Source organism: Lithobates pipiens, unplaced genomic scaffold (genome assembly GCF_037356315.1).
Source record: "Lithobates pipiens isolate NorthernLeopardFrog02 unplaced genomic scaffold, aLitPip1_a1.2 Scaffold_25, whole genome shotgun sequence".
NCBI classification, from domain to species: Eukaryota; Metazoa; Chordata; class Amphibia; order Anura; family Ranidae; genus Lithobates; species Lithobates pipiens.
Window position 1 is genome coordinate 65,210,703 of NW_027507787.1, and position 15,085 is coordinate 65,225,787.

Here is a 15,085-nt window from a genome sequence, read left to right on the forward strand (position 1 = left end):
ATCCGAGGTATCAGCCACAGGAGCGGGGTGAGAAGAAGGGTGAGAGAAGCGATTGAGGACCAGTGGCCTGAGCAGGGAGACATGGAAGGTGTTGGGTATCCTGAGATGAGAGGGTAGACGGAGCTTGAAAGCCACTGGATTGACCTGGCGGAGAATAGGAAATGGACCAATGAAGCGATGGGCAAATTTCATTGAGGGCACCCGAAGTCGGATGTGCTTGGTAGAGAGCCAAACTCTATCGCCAGGCAGGAACTTAGGAGCCGGACGGCGATGACGATCTGCTGCCATTTTATGCCTGGAAGCAGCTAGATGAAGATTCTCAGAGACTTCTTTCCAGATTGAGTTGAAAGACCTTTGGGTCTCAGCTGCTGCTGGTACCACAGGAGAAATGGGAACAGGAAAGGGAACAGATGGATGCTGCCCTTAAACTGTGAAGAAAGGAGATTTCCCAGAACTGGCATTGGCGTGATGGTTTAAGGCAAACTCTGCCCAGGGCAAAAGGTCCACCCAGTCATCTTGGTGGGCTGAAATGAAGGCACGGAGAAAACGTTCTACATTTTGATACGTTCCATTTGCCCATTGGACTGGGGATGAAAGGCAGATGAAAAATCCAATTTAATCCCAAAGGAGCTGGCCAAGGCTCTCCAAAACCGGGCAGTAAATTGAACTCCTCTGTCAGAGACGATATGGGAAGGCATCCCATGAAGATGAAAGATCTCCTTAATGAAAGTTGTGGCAAGACTGGGAGTAGAAGGTAGGCCTGGGAGAGGAATCAAGTGACACATTTTGGAGAACCGATCCACCACTACCCAGATGACTGTAGAACCTGTTGAGGGAGGCAGATCTGAGATAAAGTCCATGGCAATACAACGCCAAGGTACATTGGCCACTGGTAAGGGCAAAAGCAACCCAGCAGGGGCGACCGTGGAAGTTTTGGAAAGTACACAAACCGTACAAGCTTGAATGTATTCCTTGACATCCTTACGAAGAGATGGCCACCAATAATGACGCTGAAGAAGTTCACAAGTACGAGGTATGCCAGGATGTCCAGAGAACTTGGAGTCATGTGCCCAAGCAAGGAGTTTGGGACGAAGTGCAGGGGCTACAAAAGTTTTACCAGGAGGAGGCTGCGTAGACTGGAGCTGAGTGGTGGCTAGAATACGATGCGGAGAAATGATGGGACCAGGATCTAGGTGATTCTCAGAATCATTGACATCAAACGACCTGGACAAGGCATCAGCTCGAAGGTTCTTGGCACCTGGACGGAAAGTAATGTTAAAATTGAAGCGGGCGAAAAAGAGGGCCCAGCGAGCTTGACGTGGGTTCAAGTATTTCGCGGATTGTAAATACTGCAGATTTTTATGATCAGTATAGATGGTAATACAAGGGGAGAACTTTCTAGAAGATGTCGCCATTCTTGAAGAGCTAGTTTAATGGTGAGTAGCTCACGGTCCCCAATGGTATAGTTTTTCTCAGCATCAGAAAACTTCTTGGAAAAGAATCCGCAAGGTAGGATGGCACCGACTCCTACAGAAGAGGCATCTACCTCCAAAGAAAAGGGTTTAGTAATGTCCGGGCGTAGAAGAATAGGGGCGGAGAGGAAGGCTGCCTTGAGTTTGCGGAAAGCTTCAATGGCTTCAGGGGACCAGAGCCGAGCATTTACACCTTTGCGGGTGAGCGATGCAATAGGAGCCACCAAGGTGGAGTAGTTATGAATGAATTGGCGGTAGTAATTGGTGAAGCCCAAAAAGCGTTGGGTGGCTTTAAGACCAGAGGGCTGAGGCCACTCGGAGATGGCCCGAAGTTTGGCTGGGTCCATGAGGAGACCTTGTGACGAGATTATATAGCTCAGAAATGGAACTTGTGTTTGTTCAAATAGACACTTCTCCAATTTAGCATATAGACAATTGTCCCTTAGACGCTGTAGCACAGTTTTTACATGAAGACGATGGGTAGGTAAGTCTGGTGAGAAAATTAGAATATCATCTAGATATACAATAACACAGACATACAGAAGGTCACGAAAGATCTTGTTAACAAAGTTTTGGAAGACCGCTGGAGCATTGCATAAGCCGAAGGGCATTACAAGATACTCATAATGTCCATCCCTGGTGTTAAAGGCGGTCATCCATTCGTCTCCTTCCCGGATTCTTATTAAATTGTAGGCCCCTCTATGATCCAATTTAGTAAAGATATGAGAACCTCGCAGTCTGTCAAAGAGTTTGGAAATTAAAGGAAGAGGGTATCGGTGATGGCATTAAGACCCCTGTAGTCGATGCATGGACGGAGTGAGCCATCTTTTTTCGCTACAAAGAAGAACCCGGCTCCGGCAGGTGAGTTAGATTTCCTGATCAAACCCTTTTGTCGTTTTCCCAAATGTATTCAGACATGGCTTGTGTCTCGGGGATAGATAGAGGGTAGACTCGGCCACGGGGAGGAGAGGTCCCAGGTAAAAGCTCAATGGAGCAGTCAAAGTCTCTATGAGGAGGAAGGCGATCAGCGGCCTTTTTGCAGAAAACATCTTGGAAGGACTGATATTGGGCAGGCAATATGGGAGTTGTGGAGGTCTCAGCAAGAGGAATGGAAGGAGGAGGTAGCACCTTGGAAATACATTGTTGTTGGCATGGAGGACTCCAAGCCAATACTTGTCCAGAATTCCAGTCAAGATGTGGGGAGTGTTTCTGCAACCATGGAAGGCCCAGGATGATGGGACTGGAGGATTTAGGCAATATTAGGAAAGAGATCTTCTATCTATGAAAAGCCCCAATGTGTAACTCTATAGGAGAGGTTTTAAACTGGATTGGACTCATAGGCAACAAGGAGCCGTCTACTGCGGTCACGGAGAGGGGTATAGCCAAGGCAACAAAGGCGATGCCCAACTCGGAAGCTAAAGATTGTTCAATGAAATTCCCGGCAGCACCAGAATCCACGTATGCAGAGAGTTGATAGGCATTCTGAGCCCAGTGGATAGCCACGGGAAGGGTGAAACGAGAGAAGCGAGGAAAATTAACGGATCGGTCTAGATCACCTCCCTCCGAGTGAGCTAGACCCTAGATTTTCCCGGATGGACTGGACAGGAGTTCAAAAGATGTCCTTTATCGCCACAGTAAAGGCACAAGCCCAGTCCCATGCGTCGGCCACGCTCCTCGGGAGTGAGGCGGGTTCGCCCAAGCTGCATAGGTTCTTCCATCACGTGAGAGGTCGAAGACGGAGAGGATTGCACCGATCTTTGGACTACCTGTGCTGGACGGCCAGCAGGGGGATGACTGGATCTGGATTTCTCCAGAGCCCACTCCTGGAAGCGAATGTCAATTTGAATGCTCAATTCGATTAAGTCATCCAATGTGGTGGGAATGGTGCGTCCAGCGAGTTCATCCTTGACACGGTCAGATAGGCCTTGCCAGAAGGTAGCAGCAAGGGCCTCATTATTCCATTTGAGTTCAGCGGCCAGCGTACGGAATCGAACTGCGTATTGGCCGACTGTCATTTCTTGCTGACGAAGATGAAGGAGGGCCCCAGCAGACAAAAACACTCTGCCGGGCTCATCAAATGTTTTCCGAAATGCATCCAAAAAGAGCTGGAGGTCAGAGGTGATAGGAGCGTGTGATTCCCAGAGTGGAGAGGCCCAAGTTAAAGCATCATCGGAGAGGAGAGAGATGATATATGCGACTTTGGTGCGATCAGTAGGAAAATGGTGGCTGGAAAGTTCGAAGTGGATGGAACACTGATTAATGAAGCCCCGACAAGCCTTAGGATCACCAGAGAACCGAGGTGGCGACGGCAGATGCAGGCAGGGATTGCCAGGTGCAGCAGGTAAGACCGGAGCAACTGAAGCAGGAGCAAGAACGGGAGGAGCTGAAGTTGCAGCGAGTTGCAGACGATCCAGACGAGAGGCAAGATCCTGGAGAACCAGCATTATTTGCTCTTGATTAGCTTGCTGGGAGTTAAGTCACTGAACTAGATGTTGCATTGGATCCTCGGTCAATAGCCGATTCTCAGAGACGCTCATGGCTTGAGCAAACTGTCACGGTACTACTTACAGCGAACCCACAGGCGAGCAGGTGACACGGGGTCCCCCAGGGCGTGGAATCTAAGAGTCAGCCGGTGTTCCGCCAGGGACCCTCTCACAAAGGTTTGGACTTAGCTGCGTGCTGACCCCAGGTCACGAACCCCGGGTTCACTCTGCTCGCTAGGGAAGTACCAGAAGACACTGTAGACAAGGATGGTTGGATGGATGAAGCAAGGAAAGCCAGATGGTGAGCCAAGGTCAGGGCGGGCTGCAGACAACATAATCAGAACAAGCCGGGTCGGTAAACAGAAGATCAGTTCACGAGAAGTCAGGTAAAACAGGTTACACAGGGGAGCTTCAGAAACAAACGTTGCTCAAGCATGGTAGCTAGTTAGGAATGGATTTAAATAGAGAAGCACATGAGGGGCTGGACAGGAAGTAGCAGGAAGGAAACATATATTAGGCAACAGGTGAAGGGCGTCAAAACCCATAGCTGCAGAGTGCACAGAGCTAACATATGCCAGCCAACCCACTGCAGAAAAGGTGAGACACAGATCAGCTCCGCAGCTGATCTGTGACATTTAGATACTGTTGTTTTATTCTGCTATTCCAAAAAAATTATTTAGGGCAAAAAAAAAATTTGGGGTGCGTTTTCTGCATATCTGTACCTGTGAGATACACCCTTTAGCTACTGTTACTCTATTCTGCTATTCTAAAAGCACCCATTTAGGGCAAAAAAATATATTTTGCAGCGTTTCCTCCATATCTGTACGTGTGAGATACACCCTTTAGCTACTGTTGCTCTATTCTGCTATTCTAAAAACACCCATTTAGGGCAAAAAAAAAGATAGTTTGCTGCGTTTCCTGCATATCTGTATTTAGTGAGATACACACTTTAGATACTGTTGTTTTATTCTGCTATTCCCCAAAAATAATTTAGGGCAAAAAAACATTTTTGGCAATGTTTTCTGAATATCTGTACGTGTGAGATACACACTTTATATACCGTTCTTCTATTCTGCTATTCAAAAAAAATTTAGGGCAAAAAAAATGTTGGGGTGCATTTTCTGCATATTTGTACCTGTGAGATACACCCTTTAGATACTGTTGGTCTATTCTGCTATTCTAAAAACACCCATTTAGGGCAAAAAAATATATTTAGAGGAAAAATCTTAAATTGCGGCCTATTCTGTATCTGTACGTGTGAGATACACCCTTTAGATACTGTTGCTTTATTCTGGTATTCAAAAAAAAAAACATTTAGGGGAAAAATCTTAAATTGCGTCCTAGTCTGTTTCTAAATGTGTGAGGTACACCCTTTAGATACTGTTGCTCTATTCTGGTATTTAAAAAAAACTCATTTAGGGAAAAAAACATAATTTGCAGCGTTTCCTGCATATTTGTACATGTGAGATACACATTTTAGATACTGTTGATTTATTCTGCTATCCCAAAAATAATAATTTAGGGCAAAAAAAGTTTTTTGGTGTGTTTTCTGTACGTGTGAGGTACATCCTTTAGATACTGTTGTTCTGTTCTGGTATTAAAAAAAAACACATTTAGGGCAAAAAAAAATTTGCAGCGTTTTCTGCATATCTGTACGTGTGAGGTACACCCTTTAGATACTGTTGCTCTATTTTGCTATTCAAAAAAACACATTTAGGTGAAAAATCTTAAATTGCGGCCTAGTCTGTATCTGTACATGTGAGATACACCCTTTAGATACTGCTGTTCTATTCTGCTATTCTAAAAACACCCATTTAGGGCAAAAAAAAATTATATTTTGCTGTGTTTCCTGCATATCTGTATTTAGTGAGATACACACTTTAGATACTGTTGTTTTATTCTGCTATTCAAAAACAAAAATGTAGGGCAAAAAAAATCTTTTTTTGGTATGTTTTCTGCATATCTGTACATGTGAGATACACACTTTAGATACTGTTGTTTTATTCTGCTATTCAAAAAATAATAATTTAGGGCAAAAGAAAATTTTTGGGTGCGTTTTACGCATATCTGTACATGTGAGATACACCCTTTAGGTACTGTTGCTCTATTCTGCTATTCTAAAAACACCTATTTAGTGCAAAAAAATATAATTTGCAGCGTTTCCTGTGTATCTGTTCATGTGAGGTACACCCTTTAGATACTGTTGCTCTATTTTGCTATTCAAAAAAACACATTTAGGTGAAAAATCTTAAATTGTGGTCTAGTCTGTATCTGTACATGTGAGATACACCCTTTAGATACTGTTGTTCTATTCTGCTATTCTAAAAAACACCCAATTAGGGCAAAAAAAAATATTTTGCAGCGTTTGCTGCATATCTGTACATGTGAGATACACCCTTTAGATACTGTTGGTCTATTCTGCTATTCTAAAAACACCCATTTAGGGCAAAAAATATATATTTTGCTGCGTCTCCTGCATATCTGTATTTAGTGAGATACACACTTTAGATACTGTTGTTTTATTCTGCTATTCAAAAAATAATCATTTAGGGAAAAAAAAAAAATTTTGGGTGCGTTTTCTGCATATCTGTGCATGTGAGATACACCCTTTAGATACTGTTGCTCTATTGTGCTATTCTAAAAAGATATTTTGCTGCGTTTCCTGCATATCTACCATCCTTAATTCCCTCACTGGAGCATGATCGTAACATGCACGAGTACAAGTGCACGCTGGTAGACGCGCTGCTTGTGGCATTCCCACCTGACAGCGGGGGCACAGTGGAAGCACAAGGCGCAGGCAGAGGAGGAGGAAGAGGTCGCCAACGCAGCCGGGGCACCACCAGCACCTCAGAAGGCAGGGTTAGCATGGCTGAAATGTGGAAAAGCTTTGTCAGCACGCCACAACAACCAGCACCACCAGCTGATATGGAACGTCTTAGCAGGAGGCAGCATTTCACCAACATGGTGGAGCAGTATGTGTGCTCACCCCTACATGTACTGAATGACGGGTCTGCCCCCTTCAACTTCTGGGTCTCCAAATTGGGCACATGGCTTGAGCTTGCCCTTTACGCCTTGGAAGTGCTGGCCTGCCCTGCAACCAGTATATTATCTGAATGTGATTTTAGCATGGCAGGGGGCATTATCACAGACAAGTGCAGTCGCCTGTCCAAGCTCACATTCATTAAAATGAACCAGGCATGGATCCCACAGGACTTGTCCGTACCTTGTGCAGAATAGACATAAGTACTGGCCTTACCCAGCCATTGTTGCATTTTTGATCTTTCTCACTCTTTTGGGGTGTCCCCTTATTTAAAAAAAAATCTAATTAAAACCAAAAACCAGTGTTGGCTACCTTGTCCTCCTCCACCGCCGCTTCCACCTACACCGCCACAATCCACCTCCTACACCATATGGACCTCGTCCTCGTAGGTCAAGATTATTATTTTAAATTTTTATGTATTTTAAGTTATTTCCCTATCCATATTTGTTTGTAGAGCACTTGTCATGCTCTTAACAACATTTTGCTGCCATCTGCAGCCCTCTAGCCCTTTCCATTACTTTTTTAGAGCCATTTTAGTCCTCAAAAGTTTGGGTCCCCATCGACTTCAATGGGGTTCGGGTTTGGGGTCAAGTTCGGGTCCCGAACTCAAACTTTTTTGTGAAGTTCGGCCGAACCCGTCAAACCCGTACATCCAGGTGTCCACTCAACTCTACTCAGGAGCATTAGTAAGGTTGCAATTCATTGTCTGGCAGAAGCATGTATACCTTGTTCCTTGAACTAAAAACTGCCAGCTCTTAGCATAACATACTTTATATATCTAAAAACAATAAAAACAAGATCTAAAACAAATCAAAAATGCATCAGTATTTTATAATCTTATATTAAGATTGTCCACATCAAACAAACACCAGTTATTTGCTATTATATAACCAACGGGATGTGCCATCCATTAAATGTATAAATATATATATATACAGTACAGACCAAAAGTTTGGACACACCTTCTCATTCAAAGCGTTTTATTTATTTTCTTGACTATGAAAATTGTAGATTCACACTGAAGGCATCAAAACTATGAATTAACACATGTGGAATTATATACTGAACAAAAAAGTGTGAAACAACTGAAAATATGTCTTATATTCTCGGGTCTTCAAAGTAGCCACCTTTTGCTTTGATTACTGCTCCGCACACTCTTGGCATTCTGTTGATGAGCTTCAAGAGGTAGTCACCCGAAATGGTTTTCACTTCACAAGTGTGCCCTGTCAGGTTTAATAAGTGGGATTTCACGCTTTATAAATTGGGTTGGGACGATCAGTTGTGTTGTGTAGGAGGAGGATACAGTACACAGCTGATAGTCCTACTGAATAGACTGTTAGAATTTGTATTATGGCAAGAAAAAAGCAGCTAAGTAAAGAAAAACGAGTGGCCATCATTACTTTAAGAAATGAAGGTCAGTCAGTCCGAACAATTGGGAAAACTTTGAAAGTGTCCCCAAGTGCAGTGGCAAAAACCATCAAGCACTACAAAGAAACTGGCTGACACGAGGACCGCCCCAGGAAAGGAAGACCAAGAGTCACCTCTGCTGCGGACGATAAGTTCATCCGAGTCACCAGCCTCAGAAATCGCAGGTTAACAGCAGCTCAGATTAGAGAACAGGTCAATGCCACACAGATTTCTAGCAGCAGACACATCTCTAGAACAACTGTTAAGAGGAGACTGTGTGAATCAGGCCTTCATGGTAAAATAGCTGCTAGGAAACCACTGCTGAGGACAGGCAACAAGCAGAAGAGACTTGTTTGGGCTAAAGAACACAAGGAATGGACATTAGACCAATGGAAATCTGTGCTTTGGTCTGATGAGTCCAAGTTCGAGATCTTTGGTTCCAACCACCGTGTCTTTGTGTGACGCAGAAGAGGTGAACGGATGGACTCTACATGCCTGGTTCCCACCCTGAAGCATGGAGGAGGAGGTGTGATGGTGTGGGGGTGCTTTGCTGGTGACACTGTTGGGGATTTATTCAAAATTGAAGGCATACTGAACCAGCTTGGCTACCACAGCATCTTGCAGCGGCATGCTATTCCATCCGGTTTGCGTTTAGTTGGACCATAATTTATTTTTCAACATGACAATGACCCGAAATACACCTCCAGGCTGTGTAAGGGCTATTTGACCAAGGAGGAGAGTGATGAGGTGCTGCACCAGATGACCTGGCCTCCACAGTCACCGGACCTGAACCCAATCGAGATGGTTTGGGGTGAGCTGGACCACAGAGTGTTGGCAAAAGGGCCAACAAGTGCTAAGCATCTCTGGGAACTCCTTCAAAACTGTTGGAAAGCCATTTCGGGTGACTACCTCTTGAAGCTCATCAACAGAATGCCAAGAGTGTGCGGAGCAGTAATCAAAGCAAAAGGTGGCTACTTTGAAGACCCGAGAATATAAGACATATTTTCAGTTGTTTCACACTTTTTTGTTCAGTATATAATTACACATGTGTTAATTCATAGTTTTGATGCCTTCAGTGTGAATCTACAATTTTCATAGTTATGAAAATAAAGAAAACTCTTTGAATGAAAAGGTGTGTCCAAACTTTTGGTCTGTACTGTATATTTTTTTTTTTACTTGTAATCCAAGTGCAATCAGAAAACCATCATATGGCTCCACAGAAGTGATAGTTTCAAGTGGCCACACTTTTTTTCAAGCCATAATACAATACAAATACAATTTTCTATGGTACAGACACTCTCCGGGTAGTCGAGCTTGATGCAGAAAAGCATGAGATGTGTAATGTCATATATATATATAATATATGTATCAAACAGAAGACACCATTTTAAATTCACAATTCACCTTTATTTTAGTTTGTTTTTTATTATTTTTTTGCATTTTTTGGTACAGCTCAAAATTCTTGCAAAATAAAATATCTTGTTCCCTCCCCTCTTTTTATTAAAATAAATAAATAAAATTACTTGGAAATTGTAACATTAATTTTAATCTCTAACAACAGCTCCTTTAAGACAAAATAAAAATTTAAAACAAAACTTATATGTTCTAAGAAACTTAAACCAAAGATTTAAGACCAGCAAATGGTCTGTAAGAAAATGGAGGTATTATAATTGCACTTTATTTACCAAAAAAAAAAAAGAAAGAAAATAAACAATGAAATGTGTGACCTTGATAAATTTAGTGCAAGTACTTGTCAGTTAATGCAGTCATGAGACAGGCCATTCTCCTAACTTCCCCCGGTGACAATGAAGAATTGGTTAAAAGTGCACTTTGTCCTATTAACGCTATCAAATGAATTGTAACAATTCTTTCTTGAATGTCTAGCTACTTAGCTGTACAATTTTTCATAATATTAGCAAGCAAAAATTATTTCTCAGAAATGTCCATGATTACAAATGCTTTGAAAAATACCGCATACCGTTAGCACATTAACAGACATTTTTAACACAAAGATTAAAAAATAAAAAATAAAACTGTGAAGCACTGCAGCCAATTAGGATTTAGGCTTTCTTGTAACCCAAAATCAGTTGACAGCAGACTAAAGCCCACTATCAGCTGGCATCACAGAGCCACTACAGGTTCTGGAAGGATCCCGACCATATTATTTGGATCCACCCAGCTACCTAATTGACAGCTGGCTCTGGCTCTCAGCCTTGGGCTGAGAGCTGAAGCCAGCTGCATCTGCCCAGTCACCAGACCAGCACCCCAGTGAGCGCTGGAGGGGCAGTTACCTCTCTCTCCTTGGATCTGAATGAGAATTAAGTGATCAGCAGTCATGTGATCACTCTTAGAGCCAGCGGACAGCTGCGGCATCAGACTAATGCTGCAGCATGGAGGTGAGTATGTGTGCTTGTTTTTTGTGAACCAATACTTCTCCTTTAATCCTTCATTGAGCACTTATAAACAAGGCCCACAATGCACTGCAATAAGAAGTGATATTACAAAGTACATCTTGCAGAAAAATGTATGTATTTTAAATTAGTTATTGAAGTAAGTTCATGTCAACTTACTTTTTCAGTGGGGAAAATATGAATGACACTGGTCTACAAATTTTGGGAAGTTATTGACCTCTGAGATAAAATATGCTAATTCCTACATATTTTAATTCGATGAATTAGAAAGCAGGTGATAAAGCTGCAGGTTGGCTAAAGTTTTCAAGATATTTCACAATAAAGATTTATACACAGGTGAGTATATTTGCCTACAAGGAAAGGAGGTGTCTGATGTTCATGATGCCTCATAACTTCTCGACAAAGTATGGTAGAACAATGGAAGTGTTTACATTTATCTTCACTTTAAGACTAAAGATTACTACCTATCTGTAATTTATTGTTCTTTTATTGAAGGTACATTTGTCTTGGTCAGATCTGTGCATCATGCAGTTACATCGTGTGGCTTATGAAAGTGTCATTGCCTAAAATTTCCAAGGAATAGTTAAATGATATTTTCTCACAGAAGCCAATGGCATACTCCAAACTATGTAAAAAATGCAGATAGTTTCAGCTACATTTGTGGCGAGGTTACATTTACATCTCAAAACTGCAGTATGACGTCAGTGGTTAAAAAAGGCATACCACCTATATTTTGAATGCAGGAAAAATGTTGGGCCCCTTACTATTTTTGCAATACATGTGCAACTTATCTATGTCATTGGCTAAACAAGAAGAAAAAGTCCATGCCTTTTGCAGTCCCAATGGTGTGGAGGCAACCCACTAATCATAGTATCGACTGCTATTTTTGCATGGTTCCCTGAATGTAAAAGGGATCTCAAGAAAGAAAAAGTGGACAATGAAATATCCAAACATTCTATCCACACTGCATCCTTTACCCTCATGGTGAGGACTTGCCAATTCCAGATCCACCAGAATCCTACTCTCTAGACTCAGATGATGATAAACACTATGCAGAGTCAATGTCAACAGACCCAAACTTTAACTTTCAGTATCAATGAAAAGATACATTTATAATGATTGGTGTGGCACAATTCTCATTGCTATATAACAGTTTGCAGAAAAGTTATGGTGCATAATCACACACCCCCCTCATCATTTTGATTTATTTTGGTGCTATTTTGACCTGAAGCTGTATTTTGGAAATTGGAGCTGAATTTTTATCCATGAATTAATTTTCCTTTATTAGCCACCCATTTCTGGTAAAATTTAGCTACTTCAATTTTCAAGGCTTTCTTCTTGTAGACCAGTGTGACCTGAAATATGGTCAAAAATATCACATTAGAAATGAATCTGTTCGAACAGCCAGCCTCGCTTCCTACATTTAGGCTTTAAATTCAGATGGACTTCAGAAGACATGCTGATAAAGCAAGAGTTATATAGATGTATAAAAGAGTGAAGGCACCACAGCTGCAATGTCATCAATTTTATAAATACTGAAAGCGGAAAACAAAGGATAAAAGCTTTAAGAACTGCAGATTTATATGTATGCACACGATAAATAAAAAGGATGCATATACAAAATGTCAAAACATTCCTTCTTCATAAAACTTTCTAATTTCCTTACAAAAATATTTACATTATACTTCCTGTTACATCAGACTTGTCCCTCCTACCAAAACTTGATTTAGTATTTTGAACTCACCAAAGACCTAACTTGCATGCTTAGTGCCATGTATGATGCATGAAGTCAATGTGATAAGTAAAAGGATGAATATATTAATGTGTTTTTTTGGCTTTTATTAAATATATTTCCTTTTCCAGAATGGGTTGTGCTTTTTAGTCATTTTTGTACCTCAACCTATCAAAGTTTACAAAATATGCTGTGATTATAATGGTAGAAAAAAATGCTTGCCTGGTCTTTCGGGGTACTTGAAATGCAGCAAGCAAGAGAGATTACTTGTTGCAGGGCCTTTTTTCTTCATATAGCTATTGCTACATACATGATTGACAAGCCGTGCACAAAGGGGGCCTAGATTTGGATTTCCCATTTGTTGCATTTCTTCACATGCATATGCATTTTGGATCTATTCTAAACAGTCAATTTTCTAAAGCAGGGGTCCCCAAGTTTATAAACAAAGGGTCAGTTTACTGTTCTCTAAACCTTAGGTGGGACAGATTTTGGTCAGCGGGAGAAGAAAATGTCTTGGCATCATTGGGGGTAAAAAATGCTCCCATCATTGGTATCAGTGGGAGAAATGGTGTTCTATCATTGGTGTCACTGGGAGGAATAGTGCCCCATTATTTGTGTGAGTGAAAGGAATAATGCCCCATCATTGGTGTCAGTGGGAGGAATAATGCCCCATTGTTACTGTCAGTGTCAGGAATAGTGTACCATCATTGGTGTCAGTGAGAGGAATGGTGCCCCATCATTGATTTCAGTGGGAAATATAGTGCCCCATCATTGGTGTCAGTGGGAGGACTAGTGCCCCATCATTGGTGTCAGTGGGAGGGATAGTGCCCCATCATTGGTATCAGTAGTAGGAATAGTGCCCCATAATTGTTGTCAATGGGAGATATAGTGCCCCATCATTGGTGTCAGTGGGAGGAATAGTGCCCCATCATTGGTATCGGTAATGCTGCTACATCACTGGTGTCAGTGGGAGGAATTGTGTCCCATCATTGGTGTCAGTGAGAGGAATAGTGCCCTATTGTCAGTGTCAGTGGCAGGAACTATGCCCCACTGTTGCTGATGGTGGGGGAAATAATGACTCAAGGGCCGGATTGAAGCAAGCAAAGGGCCGCATCTGACCCCTGGGCCACAGTTTGGAGACCACTGTTCTAAACCAAAGATAAAATAATTTAAAATAGATACATCAAACTATCTCAATTAACAGCTATCAACAGGTAACTTCCATGCTGTCACATACATATGCAATCTTGCAAGACTGTTGGTTTAGCACAGAAACCACTATACTTTCACAGACATAAACAATTACTATTAGACATGCAGAAAAAGCAAAAGCTTGAGTTTTTGATGTACAGTATCACACAAAACTGAGTACACTCCTCACATTTTTGTAAATATTTTATTATATCTTTTCATGTGACAACACTGAAGTAATGACACTTTGCTACAATGTAAATAAGTGAGTGTACAGCTTGTATAACAGTGTAAATTTTCTGTCCCCTCAAAATAACTCAACACACAGCCATTAATGTCGTTTGGTTTTATCGCTCTCACTCTCTCATACTGGTCACTGGAAGTTCAACATAGCACCTCATGGCAAAGAACTCTCTGAGGATCTGAAAAAAAGAATTATTGCTCTACATAAAGATGGCCTAGGCTATAAGAAGATTGCCAAGACCCTGAAACTGAGCTGCAGCACAGTGGCCAAGACCATACAGCGGTTTAACAGGACAGGTTCCACTCAGAACAGACCTCGCCATGGTCGACCATAGAAGTTGAGTGCACGTGCTCAGTGTCATATCCAGAGGTTGTCTTTGGGAAATAGATGTATGAGTGCTGCCAGCTTTGCTGCAGGGGTTGAAGGGGCGGGGGGTCAGCCTGTCAGTGCTCAGACTATACGCCGCACGCTGCATCAAATTGGTCTGCACGGCTGTTGTCCCAGAAGGAAGCCTTTTCTAAAGATGATGCACAAGAAAGCCCACAAACAGTTTGCTGAAGACAAGCAGACTAAGAACGTGGATTACTGGAACCATGTCCTGTGGTTTGATAAGACCAAGATAAATTTATTTGGTTCAGATGGTGTTAAGTGTGTGTGGCGGCAGCCAGGTGAGGAGCACAACGACAAGTGTGTCTTGCCTACAATCAAGCATGGTGGTGGGAGTGTCATGGTCTGGGGCTGCATGAGAGCTGCCATCATTGGGGAGCTACAGTTTATTGAGGGAACCATGAATGCCAACATGTACTGTGACATACTGAAGGAGAACATGATCCCCTCCCTTTGGAGACTGGGCCGCAGGACAGTATTCCAACATGATAAGGACCCCAAGCACACCTCCAAGATGACTGCCTTGCTAAAGAAGCTGAGAGTAAAGGTGATGGACTGGCCAAGCATGTCTCCAGTCCTTAACCCTATTGAGCATCTGTGGGGCATCCTCAAACGAAGGGTGGAGGAGCGCAAGGTCTCTAACATCCACCAGCTCTGTGATGTCATCATGGAGGAGTGAGAAAGGACTCCAGTGGCAACCTGTGAAGCTCTGATGAAC